Source organism: Rhagoletis pomonella, unplaced genomic scaffold, assembly GCF_013731165.1.
Source record: "Rhagoletis pomonella isolate Grant_MI unplaced genomic scaffold, Rhpom_1.0 Rhpom_scaffold_00007, whole genome shotgun sequence".
NCBI classification, from domain to species: domain Eukaryota; kingdom Metazoa; phylum Arthropoda; class Insecta; order Diptera; family Tephritidae; genus Rhagoletis; species Rhagoletis pomonella.
The window spans coordinates 11,629,136-11,635,135 of record NW_023458561.1 but is presented as its reverse complement, the minus strand read 5'-3'; the positions used below and the strand labels follow the sequence as shown (position 1 = coordinate 11,635,135).

At 36.3% G+C, this 6,000-nt stretch overlaps 1 long non-coding RNA gene across 1 annotated transcript; it reads right to left on the bottom strand.

Annotated features, from left to right (window-relative positions):
- Positions 1 to 465: 465 nt before the first annotated feature.
- On the bottom strand, positions 466 to 1,519 carry LOC118742324. Its single transcript, XR_004993361.1, has 2 exons — positions 1,089 to 1,519; positions 466 to 1,011 (listed from the first exon to the last, which is right to left on the bottom strand). It is a non-coding gene; the product is annotated as an uncharacterized LOC118742324 (long non-coding RNA).
- Positions 1,520 to 6,000: the final 4,481 nt, after the last annotated feature.

Genomic DNA, 6,000 nt, shown 5'->3' with positions numbered 1-6,000 from the left:
CGCTGAACAAATGGGCTTAAGCTCATAATAAAATAAGACAATAATTAACATTTATAATAATTATTGTTTTACTCACAGTTATCCAATATTATACAACATGGGAGGCTGGTTTTCATCGGAGCAGCAGAAATCCAACAACAATGGAGAAGTACAGAACAATATCAATATTAGTGAACCTGTTCCAATACACAACCAAGAAATCTTGATTATGTTAGGGATTATTTGCATTCTAAAAATAATAGAATTTCTATACTTTTTATATCGATTACATTATCGTAAAGTTAAAAGACAGTATCAAACTCAAAAAGTATAATACACTGTAAAACAAAATCTTGCTAAAACCCAAAAAAAAAAAACTGTAGTATAAAATTAACTTCAAATTACATTAAAAAAAACATCAAAAATATTGTAAAAAAAATTTTTATTTTAAATATGAATAATAATTTTGTAAACAATAAGTGAGGGTGTTGAAAATACTTATGTATTTAAATATGTATTTGTATTTGTATATGTGCATATAAAATGCACTCATAAGCTTATTATACTTTATTTACCAGCTTCGCATAATTGTAATACTTATAAGCATATTCTTGATACATTAAACAGTCAGTCCACTCATAAACCTCAAACCGTCGTGTTCTTTATTCTCTCTCTACAGAAAATACCCCGCATTGATTCCTCTAAAATATCCCGTGAAGGAATCGGAGACGGTGATGATGCAGTGGAATATGATGACGCAGTTCTTTTTATTATGGTTTTCTGCCAGTATTTATTAATAACACCTTGAACCTCCATAACTGCTTGCGGCTTATACTCCTCATCCACCTCTTCCATCTGCTCAGTCACTTGCCGACCCAACCACTCAAATTTATTTTTATTTGCTTTTCTGTCAGCTATCATGTTCTTCATGTTTTTAATTTCAGCCGCAAACTGCACTGTGGTTATTTTCGGCTTTTTTGGAACCTTTTCTGTGCTTAAGGGACAGGAAGCGTCATCAGAACCTTCTTCGACCTGAAACATATACAACAAATATGCATACATTGAAATAAATGTCATAAGCATGTTTATATCGCATAAAATATACTTACATTAGTAACACTTTGACGGAATTACACATGATTGTGTAAAAATTTTAGTTGATCAAAGCACCAAAGCTTCGGACAGTGGACATCATCAACACCAGCGCCACTTTTTGTGGAATTCTTCACCGACCGACATTCTTGCAAATATTGCGTTCGCAAACTTTTCCATTTTTTCTTAAGGTCGTCTACCGTTATGCACCCATCAATCTCTTGCATCTTCGCTAGAATATCATGGAGCGCCATTGCTTTTTTCTGGCGGTCTAAATAGTCCTTGGAGCTCACGGAGTAAAGACATTCATGCTCCCGGTACAAATATATAAATTTTCTCAATACTTTCCCTGGTCCACTTATATGCCATTGTCTAAGAAATACAAATAATTGGGCAATTCACAAGGTGTTGTGAAGTTATATTTTCCTAACAAAAGTTGTGTTAAAACACGACGGTTCTGAACACCTGTTACGATTATTTATTATATCTCAGCACTTAACCTCACATAACACCGAATAAACATAGGTTGCAGAGTTGTATCGTCATGTGTTATTTTTCTTCACAAAACAATAACAACATTTTTACAACTGTCATGAAATATCATGACTTCACGACAAACACGACAAATACGACACCTTGTGAATTGCCCAAATACAATTTCGCCAAACTCATATTCAATTTTCAGCGTGGGACTTACTAGAAAATATTTGCAAATCAAATTATGACGCGTGTGGAGGCAAAGAGAAAACACAAAAGAGAATGCGAAAAAATTTGCTTTCAAGACTTGACGTGTCTGAAAGGGGACTAATAAAACTTTTCGCAGTTATTCACCAATTGGTCCCCGAGGAGTACTTTTGGGTTGTGTGCAGCGTTTTCGTTTTGCGCTCACGGCAACACTTACTGTGGGGAATTTCGAAAAAATTTTTTCGAGAATAAAATATATGTAATAATGTGATATTTATGAACAAAAACCATAATATTAATGATTAATTAAGAATAATATCAATAGTTAAGTACATAATTAGGGCTTGTGTTTCTATAAACTGGAAATTTTAAATCGTAATTATAGCACTGAATGCAGTTTTTTTAATGTAAGCTTAAGATTAAACAAATATCCATTGTAAGATTATATTTTAACGAAAAACGTGTATTTTGTGAATTTATCAAGTAAAATTCTAAATTTCCGAATATATTTAAGTCTTTATTAAAAAAAAAAAAAAACAAGGTTTGTATTGTTATAGAGAATCCAATGCCACCCAAGTTTAAGCGACCATTACCCGGAGCTCCTCAAGAATACATAACATTAAAGTATAAAATGTCACAAATATGAATCATATACACATACAATAGTAACTGCTATTTATAAATTCAGGAGCTGCTCCAACATGATGACTAAATTTCAGTAAGCCTCACATGCAACTGCCTCTGGTTACAACCTGGATATCTGAATATTTGAAAATAAATAGCAATTGTCTATTAAAATTATGAGAAAAGTGTTTGTTTACAAAATTGCCTGTGCCACTCTGCCATAGTACGGTTGTTGCTCCCTTTCATACCACAGGAATCTTGTACACAACTCTGAATCAGCAAAATTCATGCTCCTTCTCATTATCAACCCTCAAAGAGGATTATTACTGTATATGGGCATTCCCATGGTGGCGCACGTGACGGTCGTACGATTTCAATGTGATACAAAAAAGGAAAACCATTCGTTTTCTTTAACTTTTTTGGGCCATTGTATAGCACATAATTAGCTCTATATTTAACCGAAAAATGAAATCAATCGAACTGCTTGGTCCTGAAATATAACCATTTAAAGAGAGTGTCGTTACGTGACAAAAAATGGAAGTTGATTTTTTCTTTTCTTACAAAATCGCAAAACTCTGCGAATTGTGGATGGCTATTTTCATGAAACTTATTTTAATATGATTTGGAGCAATTTTAGTTGTTTTTAGAGTTTTTTGAATTAATGCAAATTGTTTCAATTCTCTTTTACAACCCCGAGTGTGAAACGTGACGTGACGTGGCGTCACGTGACATAAATTTCCATCGTTATATTTTTGTTAATATTGCTTTTAAATGAATTTTCAACGCAAATAAAACATGTATTTTATGTAGAATATACTTTATATTTTGACTTCAGCGCCAATTCATTCAGGGTCAATTTATTAGAAATCTATGATTTATTATGTTTCAACCACATACGCCAAATTCGAACCAAATCGGACCATAAATACGGTTTTTCGAAATATCTCGACCTTGGCACCACCTAGGAAGACCATTTTATGCAAACATGATTCTACTTACATAGCCAGTATATATTTTAAAAAGCAGACAAATCGGCCCGTAAATACGTTAGATATAAAACTTTTATTTTTTTTTGTCGTGGTGGACCTTCCGCTGTAAACACCCATATCAGAGTTGTGAAAAATTCATTTATTTTTTAATGCATTAATGGTATTTAAACCAATAATGTTAATGTAAAAAATTAATGCATTAATTTATGAAATTTTTTTTTCATTAAATTATCCAAGCTAATGCTAATGAAAAAGTTTTAATGCACTAAAATGTTTAATACTTTTGCTCGTTTGCATTATTAACAACCATTAAATTTTTTTCTAGTAAAATATAAATAACCTCTTTGGGAAGGACTTGGAATAATAACTAATAGTTTTTCGAGCTTCATTATATTATGTGTATTTGTAGAAAAATTCTTCTACACATTGTTAGATGTTTTATGAAAATGAAAGCCAATGTGCATGCAACGCTGAGTGCTTTTGTAGATTTTTATGTTGATTGTTGATGCATACCGATTACATATATTAAGTATGAGCCAAAAATGGACAGATAGCCAGTTTAGCAGCGCATGTACACGACTGAAGACCTACTCTGATCTAAATCAATCAATAACCCGTTTTTTAGTTCCATTTGACAATGTGATTTTACCTATTTAACGACAAATGCCATTGAACTTGAAATAGTGAAAACTAGCCTTAACGTCCGTCACTATCTTTTTTGACCTTAAAATTCTACCCTCAACGTCAGAAAAGATTTTTTACTTCAAAATAAAATTAGTTAATGGGTTTTTAATGCAATAAATTATTGCAATAGCATTCATTTAAACATTTTAATGTTAATACAAAAAAATCATTAGCATTATTTCTTCGGAATTAATGCATTGAAATTTTCATTTACATTAAATATCAAAAATTAATGCATTCATCTTTTTCATTTACATTAAAATGCTATGCATTAAAAAGTTTAATGCATTTTTCACAAATCTGCTGTATATACTGTGAACGGAAGCCCTAAGAAGCGTGCAGCCGCAATGGGCTCGTTCCACATGGACAAAGGCGTTAGTGTTGTCGGATTTTCCGGGCATACGAAGAGATGTTCCGAGTCGTGGGATTTTTCTCCGCATGCCGGACACTCATTTGGCACATCTGCGTCTAATCTGTTCAGGTATGAGTTTAACCTGCTGCAGTAGCCAGAGCGAAGTTTTGCTATTGTGGTTCTAGTCTCCCGAGGTAGATGAAGCTCCGTCTCGTCGATGTCCGGTTGTTGTGCGCCTAGAACGGAATTCATAGGTCTGGATCATCACTTGAAACTGACTCCCTGTGAGTGCCGTTCGGGGCCTGTCGATATGCTGACGGGTCCAGAGGTCGTTTAATGAACCTCTGGACTTCGTCCGTTAGTTCGTAGAGATGCCTCCTGACATGCCTGGGCGATGGCTCTTCTGCAAGCAGTTGTCTATTTGGGTGGCCATGTCTGTGGCTCCCAACTAGAAACTGCTTGCAGAGCATTGTGTTATGCTCCTTTATAGGGAGCATTTTTGCCTCGTCGTGCAGGTGGTGTTCTGGCGACATCAGAAGGCATCCAGTCGCTGTCGAAGCGCAGTGTTTTGTGTCGTCTGCAGCTTCATCCACTGCATCCTACTAGTCCCCGGCGACCACACTGGTGCTGCGTAATTTAAAACCGACCGGCCTATTGCCTTGTATGTTGCCAGCGACGTTTCTTTGTCTTTGAACCAAATACTGCTGGCTTGCGACTTGAGGACCTTGTTGCGGCTCTGTGCTTTGTTGACAATAGCGGTTGCGTACGCAGAAAAGGAGAGCAGACTGTCGAAGGTTACTCCGAGTATTTTGGGGTTATTCACCGTCGGAGTTGGTGTATCATCGACGTCAATTCCCAGCGGTAGTATGACCTCCTTCGTCCAGGTGGCAAAGAAGGTTGCAGAGGATTTTGTAGGGCAGAGGGTTAGGCTCCTAGCAGTAAAGAAGCAAGAAAGCTCAGAAAGATGCCCGTTTACTTTCGAACACAAGACATCAATTCACTGAATCTGCTTTACATGAAGTGGTGAGCTTAATAGAAAGATCGTTGCACTTTAAACAATATACTCTGGCGGCATTTCTTGACATCGAGGGCGCATTTAATAACATTGAGGTTGGCACCATCATAGACTCTTTGATAGAGTGCTCTCACCACTGCTATGGGTGATAGCCCTGAACGGTATATTGCTAGAACTCAATAGAGGGGGAGTCAAAGTTGTGGCGTATGCGGATGATGTTGTAATAGCAGCCACAGGTCCATTCCTCTCTACCGTTAGCGAAATCCTTGAAGGAACCCTGGGAAGGCTACACACCTGGGCTACGAGAAGCGGCCTAAATGTGAACCCAGCCAAGACAGAACTAATCCTATTTACAAACAGACACAAACTACCACAATTCAAGCTACCATCGCTAGACGGCAAGGCGCTCTCATTGTCCCCCAGCGCAAAGTATCTTGGAGTCGTGCTGGATAACAAACTTAACTGGAAAACCAATGTCGAATTCCGTAGACAGAAGGCCTACATAGCATACTACACTTGCAAGAGAATTTTCAGTAGAAACTGGGGGCTAGATCCTAAACTTGTGATGTGGATGTATACCG